The sequence below is a fragment of the Triticum dicoccoides genome, chromosome 3B (genome assembly GCF_002162155.2).
Source record: "Triticum dicoccoides isolate Atlit2015 ecotype Zavitan chromosome 3B, WEW_v2.0, whole genome shotgun sequence".
NCBI lineage: Eukaryota > Viridiplantae > Streptophyta > Magnoliopsida > Poales > Poaceae > Triticum > Triticum dicoccoides.
The window spans coordinates 531,684,070-531,700,943 of NC_041385.1; positions in this window are offsets into that span (position 1 = coordinate 531,684,070).

Here is a 16,874-nt window from a genome sequence, read left to right on the forward strand (position 1 = left end):
CAAGTGCTCTTGCGCCAATGTGGTGACCACATATGCCTCTATGTATCTCCGCCAACAGCTCCTGTCCTTCTTCCCGGGCAATGCACTTCAATTTCACTCCGTTGAATCTTCTTCTGTACAGTATGTCATCGACAAACTGGTACATACTTGATTGCCGGGCTACTCTCTCTGCTTCTTCTTGCTCCTCGGGAAGTTCTACTGTTTGGAGGAAATGGACGATCTGCTGTGCCCATGCCGGAGCTTGTGGCTCGACGACAAGGACTAAAGGCGCAAATGCTGCTGCGGGAACATCCGCTTCTACGGCAAGAACATGGGGTCCTGCCGGAGCGTGATGCTCCTCGGCAAGCGTGTCGGGACACATCTTGTCGGGAGCGTTTGCTTCGACGAAACAAACCCTGGGGCTTGTCGGAGCAGACTGCTCCTCAGCACTCTCTGTGTTGATTCTGGGGACCTTCTTGGCGGCGGCTTCGGGGAGCTCTGCCGGAAAGTAGTCGCCAGTAACCAACTTTCTCTTCTTGCTCTGTCCAGTTGATGGTGTCATAGATGGTTGAGTCAGCTTGAGCACAAAAACCCCTGGTTCCACAGGCAACTTGAGTGTGGCGCATTTTGACAGGCCATCTGCAATGTCATTCTAAGCTCTCGGAACATTTTCCATCTGCAGGCCGTCAAAATGCTCTTCCAGCTTCCTCACTTCATCGATGTAGGCTTCCATCAGTGGACTCTGATAATCTTTGTTGACTTGACGGACGACAAGCTGCGAGTCACCCCTGACAATGAGTTTCTTGATCCCAAGCTCTGCTGCGATCCTGAGTCCGGCAAGCAATCCTTCATACTCTGCCGTATTGTTTGTTGCTTGTTCCTTGGGAAAATGCATCTGGACCACATACTTGAGGTGCTCTCCGGTGGGTGCGATGAGTAACGCCCCCGCACCGGCGCCTTGCAGCGAGAAGGCACCGTCAAAGTACATGATCCATTCTTTGCTTGCCTCCTTGACGGGGATGCTCGTCTCCGGAGTTTCTTCATCAGGTGTTGGCGTCCATTCTGCTATAAATTCCGCCAAGGCTCGGCTCTGGATAGTTGAGGTACTCTCAAACTTGAGGCCAAAGCTTGACAATTCCAGTGCCCACTCGACAATCCTGCCTGTTGCTTCTGGATTCTGCAATATCCTCTTCAATGGAAAGCGAGTGACGACTGTGATCTCATGTGCTTGAAAGTAGTGGCGCAGCTTCCTCGAGGCCATGAGAAGGCCTAAAAGCAACTTTTGCACACCAGAGTACCTTGATCTAGCCCCTTGCAGAAGGGAACTGACAAAGTAAACTGGGCGCTGCACCATCTTCTTCTGTTTCTCTTCCGGCAACTGTGCAGATCCATCCTTGCCGGGACCAGAGCTTGACGGAGAAGCCCCCTGCTTGTCGCTGGATTCGCTTGCCGCGGCCGCTGGCTCATCATCTGCCTCCCTCTCCGCCACTAACGCAGCACTAACCACTTGATTGGTTGCCACTAGGTACAGCAGCAACTTTTCTTGTGGTTTAGGTGCGACAAGTGTTGGAGTGGTGGATAGGTACCTCTTCAGATCCTGGAGCACGGCCTTCGCCTCCGAAGTCCATTTCATTGGACCTGCCTTTTTCAAGATTTTGAAAAATGGCAGGGCGCGCTCCACGGATTTAGAGATGAACCTACTGAGAGCAGCTACACAGCTGGCAAGCCTTCGAACATCCTTAACGCGCTTCGGTGCTTCGATCTGCTCAATGGCCTTGATCTTGTCGGGATTGGCTTCGATCCCCCTCTGGGATACAAAGAACCCGAGAAGCTTGCCGGAAGGAACTCCAAACACGCACTTCTCGGGGTTCAACTTGAGATTGATCTTGCGCAGATTTGCAAAAGTTTCATCCAAATCTTGGATCAAAGTTGCTCTGTCCTTGCTCTTGACCACTATGTCATCCATGTAGGCTTCTACATTTCTGTGCAGCTGTGGCTCAAAAGCATGACTGACTACCCTTGCAAACGTCGAACCAGCATTCTTTAGTCTGAAAGGCATCCGTACAAAGCAGTACGTCCCACATGGAGTAATGAATGCGGTTTTCTCTTCATCCTCTTCTGCCATGAAGATCTGATGATATCCTGAGTATGCATCAAGGAATGAAAGCAGATCACATCCTGCCGTGGAGTCGACAATCTAGTCAATGCGTGGCAAGGGAAATGGATCTTTGGGACAGGCTTTATTAACATCAGTGAAGTCAATACAAAGCCTCCACTTCCCGTTCGCCTTGCGCACGACTACTGGATTGGCTAACCACGTTGGATGGAGTACTCCTCGGACGAGGCCTGCTGCTTCCAACTTCTTGATCTCTTCTGCAATGAACTCTTGGCGTTCCACCTCTTGCTTCCTAACTCTCTGCTTGACGGGCCGCGCGTGAGGACAGACGGCTAGGTGGTGCTCAATTACTTTCCTGGGAACGCCGGGGATGTCAGATGGTTGCCATGCAAACACATCGACATTCGCCCGCAGGAAAGCAACGAGCGTGCTTTCCTATTTAGGATCAAGCCTGGCACTGATGGTGAAGGTACCACCAGTGCCGTCCTCCTTGGCGGCCACTTTCTTGGTCTCTGATGATGTTGTCTTCGCCTTCTTGCACTTGCCGGTGGAGCTCGATGGTGCGTCCTCGACGGTAGCGCAGCACTCCAAAGAGGTGCGCTTGCCGGAGTGGGCATCAGAGCTACTCTTGCCGGACTTGGTCTTCTTCTTCCCCCCGGGAGCTTCAGCGGCAAGTGGTTTGCGTTCTGCTGCGGCTGCTGCTTCCCGGTAAATCTTGTCGGTACAGATAAGTGCATCCTTCTTGTCACCTTGGACAGAAATGACACTTATCGGACCGTTCATCTTGAGCACATTGTAGGCGTAGTGAGAGGCTGCCATGAACTTGGCAAGCGCTGGACGGCCAAGTATCCCATTGTAGGGCAATGGGAAATCAGCAACGTCAAATGTGACTCTCTCTGTCCTGAAGTTGAGCTCATTGCCAAATGTCACTGGCAGTGTAATCTTCCCCTTCGGCTTGCTCCTTCCCGGGTTGATTCCTTGAAAGGTACCAGTTTCTTTGAGCTCGCTGTCGGGGATCTGGAGCTTGTTGAGCACCGCGGAAGAGATCAGATTTAGGCCGGCCCCGCCGTCAACCAACATCTTTGTGACCTTGAGGTTGCGGATGGTTGGCGAAACAAACATCCGCAAGCACCCGACTGCAGTGATGCGATCAGGGTGATCCTCAACATCAAAGATGATGGGCGTGCTGGACCACTTCAGGGGCTTGCGCGACTCAACGAACGGTTCTGCTGCGTTCACTTCCCGCACCCACTGTTTGAGTTGACGGTGCGAGGTGTGCAGAGAAGCACCGCCGTCAACGCACAAAACCTCCGTTGCCTTCTGAAACTCTTGCTCGTCGGTCTCATCCTCATCCATCTCATCATCTTCATCTTCGTATTCGTCCTTGTCGCGGCCACGGGGAGGTCTGTCTCCTTGCCGCTGCTTGACCTTGCCGCGGCGCCCTCCCCGGGCGGGACGCTTCTTGCCGGATCCTCCGCCACCTTCTTGGGCCTTCTCCTTGTCGCGACGCTCATATTCAGCTTTCTGTAGCTCTGCCATCTGCTCAACCTTCTTGCATGCTTGGAGGTCATGGCCCTTGGTGCGATGGATCTTGCAGTACTGCTTGCCGGAGCTGTCCTGCTTGTCGGCGGCCACCACAGCCTCGCCGGAGTCGGCAGCCTTGGCCTTGTCGGCGCCGCCTCCGTTGCCGGAGTGCTCAACAACTAGCACATCCTTAGCCTTTCTCTTTCTGTTATTCCGCCTCCGGTTCCTCTTTGCCGGAGGTGCGTCCTCACTGTCAGATCCTTCTGCTCCTGCATTCTCTCCGTGGAGTTTCCTCCCCTCTTTAGCACATGCACACTTGTCGGCCAGAGCATATAGCTCGCTGACATCTCTGATCTTGCACATCGCCATCTCCTCCCTCATCCTGCGGTTACGCACGTTCTGATGAAACGCGCTGATAACCGCGGCAGCGTGGACGTCTGGGATGTTGCGCTGCACCTGGCTGAATCTCTGTATGTACTTGCGCAGGGGTTCTCCTTCTTTCTGGGCGAGCAGATGAAGATCACTCTCCTGGCCATGGGGCTTGTGGCCGCCTGTGAAGGCGCCGACAAACTGATGGCACAGGTCCGCCCACGAAGAGATGGAGTTGTCCGGCAAGTGCATGAGCCAAGATCTGACGTTGGGCTTGAGCACCAGCGGGAAGTAGTTGGCGAGGATCTTCTCGTCGCGCCCCCCGGCAGCCTACACCGCGATGGTGTAGACGCTGAGGAACTCTGACGGATGTATCCTGCCATCGTACTTCTCGGGTACGTCTGGCTTGAAGTTCTTGGTGCTGGGCCACTGGACTTGCCGCAGCTCACGAGTGAACGCAGGGCAACCTACCGCGTATGGTAAGTCGCCTGGTTCCCCTGGCGCATGCATATCGACGGTGGGCCCAGCGCGCTGGTCAGACTGACGTCGCGCATCTCTCCGACACTCGATGCGAGTGCGAGCGTCTTCATGTCGTCGTTCTTGAAGAACTTGGCGTTGATCGCGGCGAGCTCGCGGGTCCGACGATGCAGTGGAGTCGGTGTCGAGGTTGGCCCGGCGAGTCGGCGATCTTGGCCTTCTTGGCGGGGAGCGCATAGTGGTGGCACCCCCACCAGTCTTGTCGGCATCGGCTTCCGCTCGGGCGTCTTGCCGCGGCTTCGACGTGCTCGATTGCCGGGGCTTGTCGCCGTTGGCGAAGCCGATGAGGCTCTGGATGGTCATCCTCCAGTCGTCGATCTTGTGCGGCGCTGGCGGATAGTCGAGTAGCAGTTGGGCTCGGGCCAACGCTTCCTCTGGGGTCTTTGGTGGCGGCGGCGACGAGCGGCGCGAGGAGCGGGATATGCTCGGACTCCCAATTGGGTTGGAAGGAGCAGTACCCCGTCCAGGCGAACGCACCTCACTCGTGCCAGCATGCTGGCGTGCACGCTGGTCTTGAACGCCCCGAGATCCACCAGCTTGGCCTTGCTCCAACGCGAGTATGGTGCCAGGAGCACCATGGCGTTGTCGATCTTGCACTCCCTGAGAAGGGTGCGGCATATGTACAGACGCAGAAGCTTGCGGGGCCTTGTCCTTGGACCTGGTGACGACGTGAGTCCCACTGTCGGCACCCGCTCCTCCGCCGGCGTCTACCCCACCGCCCGTTTGCTCCGGCGGTGGTGGAATCGACGTAGACGGAGCGGCCACCTCCGAAGTCTTCTTCTTCGGTGGCATGTCGATGAAGATATTGGTGTAGCGCACGCGGAGACCGGATCAGGTTTGCACAACCTCGACGCCCCCTACCTGGCGCGCCAGAGATGTCGTGGGGAAACGAGCACCTATGGGGCAGGGGCCCCTTCTCGGTCCGGCAGGGAGCGGAGGGGAGCGCAAAGAGCAGATCGAGGTCGAGCACGCGAGGGATTTTACCCAGCTTCGGAGCTCCCCGGAGGGATAAAACTCCTACTGCTGCTTTGTGTTTGTATTTTGTTCTTGCTTGAGGGTGTGGGTATGCTGTGGCTTCGAATGCGTCGAGCCGAACCGAACCCCCTCTACGTGCGCATGGGCCTCCTTTTGTCGTCGTGGGGAACGAGCACCTATGGGGCAGGGCCCCTTTTCGGTTCGGCAGGGAGCGGAGGGGGCACGAAGAGCAGATTGAGGTCGAGCACGCGAGGGATTTTACCCAGCTTCAGAGCTCTCCGGAGAGATAAAACTCCTACTGCTGCTTTGTGTTTATATTGAGTTCTTGCTCAGGAGCGATGAACGCTGTCTGACTGAGCGCGGGTGTGTTCTTGGAGCTTCGGATTGTCCGACCGTCCAAGCTTGAATCCTCTCCCCCCTCTCAATTCTGCAACCCCCTCTACGTGCGCATGGGCCTCCTTTTTATAGGCTAAAGGGGTCACCGACAGATGGCACGCAGAGAGAGAAGGGTAGAAAGGTAAAAACGCAGGTTGGTACAACCACTATCTACAGTGCCCCCTACCTAACTCTGACGGTAGGGGACAGGGGCATTTAATGCCAGTCCAGTCGCTTAAACAGTGCAGGAAGCGACCGCTGGGAGTGCCACCATTTGCCACGATGGCCTCCTCTCCATCTCCGCTTGCCACCACGTACCCCTGGCTGCACAGGCTCCTGCCACGCGCCCCTGAGAAAGCCTCAGGGTGACACGCGGGCAGATGCGCTGGAGCGCGGGTAGAGTGGCAACTGGCCCCTGGCAAGTACCTTGCCGGGGTCGTTGTCTTGTCGTGTCTGGAAGCCTGTCGCTCGCCGGACCTTGCCGGGACGTGTGGTGCGTCGCGGCAAGCCTCTTGAGGTGGCAAGATTGGCCTTCCCGGCAAGCTCCTCTTGCTGGGGCCATATTTCTTCTTGAATACTTTGTTCTTGAATGGCTCCAATATGAGCTACGGAGGATCTTGGCGGACGCCCGGCAAGCCTTGCCGCGGGACGCTGCGACTGCCCGTGCACAAGTTCGGGGTTCTAAGGTACCCCTACTTTAGTACAGCGACAGGAGCCCCCGGGCCTGGGCCACACACGGTGCCGAGCGCTGTTGGGCCAGGCCCAAAACAGGGCACGGGCACGCGCAGCCTGGGTCCAAACCTAATCTGACTCCGCATCCGCCGCGCTCTCCCGTAACGGCACGCGTCAAACGCGGCGTCGTGGGCGACGTGGGCGGCGTGCGCGGGGCATGATGAAGGGGACGGTTCATGCCCTCCTCCCTGAACGGAGGTGGGCGTGGTGCATTTACTGGATGGGGCCGGTGCGCGGTTTTTCGAGGTGCCCACTCCCCGTGATCACGGGGTGGGGTAAGGCCGCCTCATCCGTCGCCTCCGTTCTGCATCTCCGCCACGCGGCCCCCATGCACTTGGGGTCGCGGACGGTGGGAGCGGGAAATGGGTCGTCGCGAGCAGAGGCAGCGGGTCGGCCCCGTCTCCCTGTTCTCCTTGTGCTTCGATTCGCTGAGCGGGGCGGCCGAGCCCCCACCTCGCTCCTTTATAAAGAGCGGGAGGGGAGCACAGAAGCCCGCACTCTCCCATCTCCTCCTTTCTTCAGCTTTTGCTCTCTTTCCCTCACTCGCCATGGAGAAAGGGAATCCTGGCTCTTCGTCGGTGGCGACGAGGGTCGCCACCAGACAGTGCACCCTTCCCTCTCCCGCGCCCGTGGTGGCCGAGCCAGCCATAAGGGGAAGAGGGAGGGGGCGTGGTCGTGGACGAGGTCGAGGACGAGGCCGAGGCGCTCAGGGAAGAGGCGGACGGGGCGGCGCGGCAGCTTCGCCTCCGCCAGCGGCTCCTCCCCCCACGGCGGTCCATACAGGGGACGACCCTTGCGAGTTCTTCGTCAGGCTGTGCCGGGCGCCTCGTCGTCGCCTCCGGCTTCCAGCTCCGTTTGCGCGCGCGATGGAGTCGGACCCGCCCGAGACACTGAGACTGCACATGAGGGGCTGTGGGATCAGCGGTACGCGAGTCCGCGTTGTATTCCCAGCCCCTAATGTGATGTATCTTGATCGAGGGTGGAAGACGTTCGCCCGCATCCACAGCCTGATGGAGGGGTTCACCCTCCATTTTAGGTTGATGGAGGGCGATCTCCTCTCCGTCAAGGTCTTCGGGTGCTTCGGCACTCGGGCGAAGTGCTGCGTGGACAGCTCCTCCGACAGCGAAGGCTCCTCCTCGAGCGAGAGTGACGAGGAGGAGAGCGACAGCAACGATGGGGGTAACGGGCGGCGGGATGGCGGGTCCGACTAGGTGTCGGGTGCCGCTTCGTGCGGCACCGGTGACCCCATCATCCGCGTTGCCGGCCCCTTGAACTCCCCGGGCTGTTCTCTTGGTGTCTTCTGGCACCCGTAGCTCGCCTAGGCGCCCCTTTTGCCCTTTTCGCCTCCTTGACCTACCTCCTGAAGAGAGCGACAGGAATGGGATTACGGGCATCTTATCTTTTTAATTTGTAAGCCCTCGGGCCTTAGCTGCATCTAAAACTTGTAATCCTCTCTTTCATGTTTTTCATCCTCTATGGACTGTACCTGAGTGGGATGTTTTTTAATGAAAAAGGGATGCTTGCCGGGTTATTTGTCTCGCGGGTTGAACCCACGCCAAGGAGCAAATCCTTGGTATCTCTCGGACAGACATTTCATCTCCCGACAATAGGCCCTGCCGCCTTCCCACGTCGCTCGACCTTCCTCGCGCCTTTGACGGAGGCGGGAACGAGGTGGGTGCAGCCTCCTTGTTTCATCCCTTCGCTGCCGCGACTACGACCAAACTTAGCCCCGGGAACGGGCCCCAGGGCCTAGAGTTGAGGGAGCGCGGCAGTTTTTGGGAAGAAACGCGGTTTCTCATTTCCCAGTCCATAAGAGGATGCATGAAGAGGGACGGAAAACTTATCTGATATCACAGCCCCCGGCGACTCTGGCTTGCCGGGGAAGAATCTTGGTGCTCGCAGCCCCCAGCGACACTGGCTTGCCGGTTGGCACTGATCTTGACGCACCCAAGGCCCTCATCGCACCCATTGTGGACAGGGTGAACGGGGCTACAAGGGTCGACGGCGATCGCGTGGACTAGGCTGCCCGTTTTCTTCTTTCCTTGCCGCTGCCAGTCATGTTATGGGAACATCCCATTAGAGCGCGGCAAGTTATTCTTGCAATATAGCTTTATTCTGGGTAGTATCTGCTATGTTATTTCCTTTACTCGATCTCTCCCTTTGTATGTTTTTACCCTACGCTTTTGGGGAACTTGCCGGTGGAGCTTGATGGTGCGTCCTCGACGGCAGCGCAGCACTCCGGAGAGGTGCGCTTGCCGGAGTGGGCATCAGAGCTACTCTTGCCGCGAGCACCGAGTGCGGAACATCAGCAGCTCGCTGGCGGTGCCGCCACCGGCAAGAAACCTTGCCGCAGCTAGTCGCAGCTCGCTTAATCTGTTGAGCAGACTCGAAACAAAGTAAGGGCGCTAGCAGCTCACTTAAGTTGTTGAGCAGACTTGAAACAAAGTAAGGGCGCTAGCAGCTCACTTAAGTTGTTGAGCGGACTCGGAACAGAATAAGGGCGCAACTAGCTACGGGTTGGTTCCTCCGCGCACAGGTTTTCCATACAAAGTGCGATCGTTCGAGGAAGATAACTCAAAATTAAAAAAAACTTAATTGCTCAAACTCTGGCAACTTAGCTTTTCTGTCGTCTGCTTCCCGGCAAGAACGGGTCGTCTGCTTCCCGGCGAGAGCGGCACCTTTCTTGAATGATGCCCGGTCCACATCTTATCCCCTCCTTCCCCCCCCGGCAAACTTGTGCGCGGGGGAAACTTTCTTCTCTTTGGGAAAAAGAAAGGAGAGAAAAAATAATATGGAGCCTCATTGCTCATCATAGCTTACCGGGGCTTGGTGCTGCACAAGGTGTCAGATAGTACATGCTAAAAAAGAAAGAATGCATGAAATTGACAGGAAGCGCGAAGCACTCAAGCTTTACTTGTGCACGGGGTCTGCGCCCGGCTTTGTACAAAGGATTACATGCAACAGCGGCAAGACTTGTACAAAAGGGGGTTGCCGGAGCAGGGTCCGGCAACCGCGCCTTACAGGTAAAACTTACGAAGATGCTCAATGTTCCAGGAGTTGCTCACCGGAAAGCCATCTTCGGTCTCAAGGCGGACAGCGCCGGGCCTAGTGACTCGTTTCACCCGGTAAGGGCCTTCCCACTTCGGCGTCAACTTGTTGGAATTCTTGGCAGATTGAACGCGCCGAAGAACAAGGTCGCCTTCCTCGAGACTTCTGGCATTAACTTTGCGGCTATGGTAGCGGCGCAAAGCTTGCTGGTAGCGAGCAGCTCGCACAGCAGCCTGAAGACGATCTTCCTCAAGGAGCAGCGCGTCATCTTACCGCAGCTGCTCTTGCTCAAGCTCATCGTAAGCGAGCACTCGTGGTGATCCGTATACGAGTTCCGTGGGGAGAACTGCCTCTGCTCCGTAGACTAGAGCAAAGGGTGTCTGGCCGGTGGCTCGATTTGGCGTCGTCCTGATCGACCAAAGAACCACCGGCAGCTCCTCGATCCAGTTCCTTCCGCACTTGTGCAGCTTGTCGAAAGTTCTGGTCCTGAGCCCGCGCAGCACTTCAGCGTTCGCCCTTTCTGCTTGACCGTTGCTTCTCGGGTGAGCAACAGAAGCGAAGCAGATCTTGGAGCCAAGATCTTGGGCGTACTGCATGAAGGTGCGGCTCGTGAACTGTGTGCCATTGTCGGTGATGATCCGGTTAGGGACTCCGAAACGGCAAACAATTGACCTGAAGAACTTGATGGCTGACTGTGCTGTCACCTTCCTCACTGGTTCCACTTCCGGCCACTTTGTGAACTTGTCGATGGCGACGTACAAGAACTCAAAGCCCCTGACAGCTCGGGGGAAGGGGCCGAGGATGTCGAGCCCCCAGACTGAAAATGGCCAGGATAAAGGGATCGTTTGGAGAGCTTGAGCTGGCTGATGTATCTGTTTGGAATGGAACTGGCACGCTTCACACTTGGTTACTTGTGCAGTTGCATCCTGGAGGGCTGTCGGCCAGAAGAACCCTTACCGGAATGCTTTGCCGGCAAGTGCTCTTGCGCCAATGTGGTGGCCACATATGCCTCCATGTATCTCTGCCAACAGCTCTTGTCCTTCTTCCCGGGAAATGCACTTCAATTTCACTCCGTTGAATCTTCTTCTGTACAGTATGTCATCGACAAACTGGTACGTACTTGATTGCCGGGCTACTCTTTCAGCGTCTTCTTGCTCTTCGGGAAGTTCTCTGGTTTGGAGGAAACGGACAATCTGCTGTGCCCATGCCGGAGCCTGTGGCTCGGCGGCAAGGACTAAAGGCGCAAATGCTGCTACGGGAACATCCGCTTCTACGGCAAGAACGTGCGGCTCTACCGGAGCTTGATGTCCCCCGGCAAGATTGCCGGAGCAAACCTTGTCGGGAGCTTCTGCTTCAACGGAACAAACCCTAGGGCTTGCCGAAGCATTTTGCTCCTCAGCGCTCTCAGTGTTGTTCTCAGCTGCTGCGGGAACATCCGCTTCTACGGCGACGAGCTGCACCCCTGTTGGAGCTTGATGTCCCCCGACAAAGTTGCTGGAGCAAAACTTATCAGGAGCTTCTGCTTCAACGGAGCAAGCCCTAGGGCTTGCCGGAGCAGACTGCTCCTCAGCAATCTTAGTGTTGATCTTAGGGACCTTCTTGACGGCGGCTTCGGGGAGCTCTGCCGGAAAGTAGTCGCCAGTAATCAACTTCCTCTTCTTGCTCTGTCCAGTTGATGGTGTCACAGATGGTTGAGTCAGCCTGAGCACAAAAATCCCTGGTTCCACAGGCAACTTGAGCACGGCGCATTTTGACAGGCCATCTGCAATGTTGTTCTGTGCTCTCGGAACGTGTTCCATCTGCAGGCCGTCAAAATGCTCTTCCAGCTTTCTCACTTCATCGATGTAAGCTTCCATCAACGGACTCTGATAATCCTTATTGACTTGGGGGACGACAAGCTGCGAGTCCCCCCTGACAATGAGTTTCTTGATCCCAAGCTCTGCTGCGATTCTGATTCCGGCAAGCAAGCCTTCGTATTCCGCAGTATTGTTTGTCGCTTGCTCCTTGGGAAAGTGCATCTGGACCACGTACTTGAGATGCTCACCGGTGGGTGCGACAAGCAACACACCCGCACCGGCGCCGTCAAAGTACATGATCCATTCTTTGCTCGCCTCCTTGACGGGAATGCTCGTCTCCGGAGTTTCTTCATCAGGTGTTGGCGTCCATTATGCTATAAATTCTGCCAATGCTCGGCTCTGGATAGTTGAGGTACTCTCAAACTTGAGGCCAAAGCTCGACAATTCTAGTGCCCACTCGACAATCCTGCCTGTTGCTTCTGGATTCTGCAGTATCCTCTTCAACGGGAAGCGAGTGACAACTGTAATCTCATGTGCTTGAAAGTAATGGCGCAGCTTCCTTGAGGCCATGAGAAGGCCGAAAAGCAACTTCTGCACTCCAGAGTACCTTGATCTAGCCCCCTGTAGAAGGGAACTGACAAAATAAACTGGGCGCTGCACCATCTTCTTTTGTTTCTCTTCTTGTGACTGCGTTGATTCATCCTTGTCGGGACCAGAGCTTGTCGGTAGAGCCCCCTGTTTGTCGCTGGATGCGCTTGCCGCGGCCACTGGCTCATCAGGTGCTTCCCTCTCCGCCACTAACGCAGCACTAACCACTTGATTGGTTGCCGCTAGGTATAGCAGCAACTTTTCTTGTGGCTTAGGTGCGACAAGTGTTGGAGTGGTGGACAGGTACCTCTTCAGATCCTAGAGCGCGGCCTCCGCTTCCGGAGTCCATTTCATTGGACCTGCCTTTTTCAAAATTTTGAAAAACGGCAGGGCGCGCTCTGCGGACTTGGAGATGAACCTGGTGAGAGCAGCTACACAGCCGGCAAGCCTTCGCACATCCTTGACGCACTTCGGTGCCTCGATCTGCTCAATGGCCCTGATCTTGTCGGGATTGGCTTCAATCCCCCTCTAGGACACGAAGAACCCAAGAAGCTTACCGGAAGGAACTCCAAATACACACTTCTCGGGGTTCAACTTGAGATTGATCTTGCGCAGATTTGCGAAAGTCTCGTCCAAATCTTGGATCAAAGTAGCCCTGTCTTTGCTCTTGACCACTATGTCATCCATGTAAGCTTCTACATTTCTGTGCAGCTGTGATCCAAAAGCATGACTGACTACTCTCGCAAACGTCGAACCAGCATTCTTTAGTCCGAAAGGCATCCGTACAAAGCAGTATGTGCCACATGGAGTAATGAATGCGGTCTTCTCTTCATCTTCTTCTGCCATGAAGATCTGGTGATATCCTGAGTATGCATCAAGGAATGAAAGCAGATCACATCCTGCCGTGGAGTCGACAATCTGGTCGATGCGTGGCAAGGGAAATGGATCCTTGGGACAAGCTTTATTAACATCGGTGAAGTCAATACAAAGCCTCCATTTCCCGTTCGCTTTGCGCACGACTACTGGATTGGCTAACCACGTTGGATGGAGTACCCCTCGGACAAGGCCTACTGCTTCCAATATCTTGATCTCTTCTGCAATGAACTCTTGGCGTTCCATCGCTTGCTTCCTAACTCTCTGCTTGACGGGCCGCGCATGAGGACAAACGGCAAGGTGGTGCTCAATCACTTTCCTGGGAACACCGGGGATATCAGACGGTCGCCATGCAAACACGTCGACATTCGCCCGCAGGAAAGCAACGAGCGCGCTTTCCTATTTAGGATCAAGCATGGCACTGATGGTGAAGGTACCACCAGTGCCGTCCTCCTTGGCGGCCACCTTCTTGGTTTCCAGTGAAGCTGTCTTCGCCTTCTTGCACTTGCCGGCGGAGCTCGATGGTGCGTCCTCGACGGCAGCGCAGCACTCCGAAGAGGTGTGTTTGCCGGAGTAGGCATCAGAGCTACCCTTGCCGGGTGCGTCCTCGACGGTAGCGCAGCACTCCGGATAGGTGCGCTTGCCGGAGTGGGCATCAGAGCTATTCTTGCCGGACTTGGTCTTCTTCTTCCTCAACGGAGCTTCAGCGGCAAGTGGGTTGTGTTCTGCTGCGGCTGCTTCTTCCCGGTAGATCTTGTTGGTACAGATAAGTGCATCTTTCTTGTCGCCATGGACGGAAATGACACTTATCGGACCGGGCATCTTGAGCACATTGTAGGCGTAGTGTGAGGCTGCCATGAACTTGGCAAGCGCTGGCCGGCCGAGTATCCCATTGTAGGGCAATGGGAAATCAGCAACGTCAAATGTGACTCTCTCTGTCCTGAAATTGAGCTCGCTGCCGAACGTTACTGGCAGCGTGATCTTCCCCTTCGGCTTGCTCCTTCTTGGATTAATTCCTTGAAAAGTGCCAGTCTCTTCGAGCTCACTATCGGGGATCTGGAGCTTCCTGAGCACTGCGGAGGAGATCAGATTCAAGCCGGCCCCGCCGTCGACCAGCATCTTTGTGACCTTGAAGTTGCGGATGGTTGGCGAAACCAACATCGGCAAGCACCCGACCGCAGTTATGCGATCAGGGTGATCCTCGACATCAAAGATGATGGGCATGCTAGACCACTTCAGGGGCTTGCGCGATTCGACTGATGGTTCTGCTGCATTTACTTCCCGCATCCACTGTTTGAGTTGGCGGTGCGAGGTGTGCAGAGAGGCACCACCGTTAACGCACAAAACCTCTGTCGCTTTCTGAAACTCCTACTCGTCGGTCTCATCCTCATCTATCTCGTCATCTTCGTCTTCGTCTTCGTCTTTGTCGCGGCCGCGGGGAGGCCTATCTCCTTGCCGCTGCTTGGACTTGCCGCGGCGCCCTCCCCGGGAGGGGTACTTCTTGCCGGATCCTCCGCCACCTTCTCGAGCCTTCTCCTTGCCGTGGCGCTCGTATTCAGCTTTCTGAAGCTTAACAAGCTGCTCGACCTTCTTGCAGGCCTGGAGGTCATGGCCCTTGGTACGGTGGATCTTGCAGTACTACTTGCCGGAGCCGTCCTGCTTGTCGGCGGCCACCACAGACTTGCCGGAGTTGCCAGCTTTGGCCTTCTCGGCGCCACATCCGTTGCCGGACTGCTCGACAGCTAGCACATCCTTAACCTTCCTCTTTCTGTTATTCCGCCTCCGGTTCTTTCTTGCCGGAGGGGCGTCCTCACTGTCAGATCCTTCTGCTCCTGCGCCCTCTCCGGGGAGTTTCCTCCCTTCCTCAGCACGTGCACATTTGTCGGCCAGAGCATATAGCTCGCTGACATATCTAATTTTACACATCGCCATCTCCTCCCTCATCCTGCGGTTACGCACGTTCTGATGGAACGCGCTGATAACCGCGGCGGGGTGGACGTCTGGGATGTTGCGCTGCACCTGGCTGAATCTCTGTATATACTTGCGCGAGGGCTCTCCTTCTTTCTGGGCGAGCAGATGAAGATCGCTCTCCTGGCCAAGGGGCTTGTGGCCGCCTGTGAAGGCACCAACAAACTGATGGCACAGGTCCACCCACGAAGAGACGGAGTTGTCCGGCAAGTGCATGAGCCAAGATCTGACGTTGGGCTTGAGCACCAGCGGGAAGTAGTTGGCGAGGATCTTCTCGTTGCGCCCCCCGGCAGCCCGCACCGTGATGGTGTAGACGCTGAGGAACTCCGACGGATGTATCCTGCCATCGTACTTCTCGGGCACGTCTGGCTTGAAGTTCTTGGTACTGGGCCACTGGACTTGCCGCAGCTCACGAGTGAACGCTGGGCAACCTACCGCGTATGGCAAGTCGCCCGGTTCCCCTGGCGCATGCATATCGACAGTGGGCCCAGCGCGCTGGTCTGACTGACGCCGCGCTTCTCTTCGACGCTCGATGCGAGTACGAGCGTCTTCTTGTCGCCGTTCTTGGAGAACTTGGCGTTGATCGCGACGGGCTCGCGGGTCCGACGACGCGGTGGAGTCGGTGTCGAGGTTAGCCCGGCGAGTTGGCGATCTCGGCCTTCGGGGTGGGGAGTGCACAGTGGTGGCGCCCCCACCAGTCTTGTCGCCTCCAGCCTCCGTCTGGGCGTCTTGCCGCGGCCTCGACGCGCTCGGCTGCCGGGGCTTGTCGGCGTTGGCGAAGCCGATGAGGCTCTGGATGGTCATCCTCCAGTCGTCGATCTTGTCCGGTGCTGGAGGGTAATCTAGTAGCAGTTGGGCTCGGGCCAACGCTTCTTCCGGGGTTTTTGGCAGTGGGGGCAAACGATGCGAGGAGCGAGATATGCTCCAACTTCTAACAGTGTTAGAAGGAACATCATCTTGTCCAGGCGACCGTGCCGCGCTCGCGCCAACGTGTTGACGTGTATGTTGGCCTTGAGCTTCCCGTGATCCGCCGGCTTGGCCTTGTTCCAACGCGAGCATGGTGCCAGTGGCACCATGGCGTTGTCGATCCCGCGCCTCTTGAGAGGGGCGCGGCGCAGGTATGGACGCCGAAGCTTGGGGGGGCTTTGTCCTTGGATCTGGTGACGACGTGAGTTCCCCCGTCAACGCCCGTTCCTCCGTTGGTGTCTACCCCACCGCCCGTTTGCTCCGGCGGCGGCGGTATCGACGTGGACGGAGCGGCCACCTCCGAAGTCTTCTTCTTCGGTGGCATGTCGATGAAGATGTTGATGTAGCGCGCGCGAAGACCGGATCAGGTTCGCACAACCTCGACGCCCCCTACCTGGCGCGCCAGAGATGTCGTCGTTGGGAACGAGCACCTATGGGGCAGGGCCCCTTTTCGGTTCGGCGGGGAGCGGAGGGGGCACGAAGAGCAGATCGAGGTCGAGCACGCGAGGGATTTTACCCAGCTTCGGAGCTCTCCGGAGAGATAAAACTCCTACTGCTGCTCTGTGTTTATATTGAGTTCTTGCTCAGGAGCGATGAACGCTGTCTGACTGAGCGCGGGTGTGTTCTTGGAGCTTCGGATTGTCCGACCGTCCAAGCTTGAATCCTCTCCCCCCTCTCATTTCTCCAACCCCCTCTACGTGCGCATGGGCCTCCTTTTTATAGGCTAAAGGGGTCACCGACAGATGGCACACAGAGAGAGAAGGGTAGAAAGGTAAAAACGCGGGTTGGTACAACCACTATCTACAGTGCCCCCTACCTAACTCTGACGGTAGGGGACAGGGGCATTTAATGCCAGTCCAGTCGCTTAAACAGTGCAGGAAGTGACCGCTGGGAGTGCCACTGTTTGCCACGATGGCCTCCTCTCCATCTCTGCTTGCCACCACGTACCCCTGGCTGCACAGGCTCCTGCCACGCGCCCCTGAGAAAGCCTCAGGGTGACACGCGGGCAGATGCGCTGGAGCGCGGGT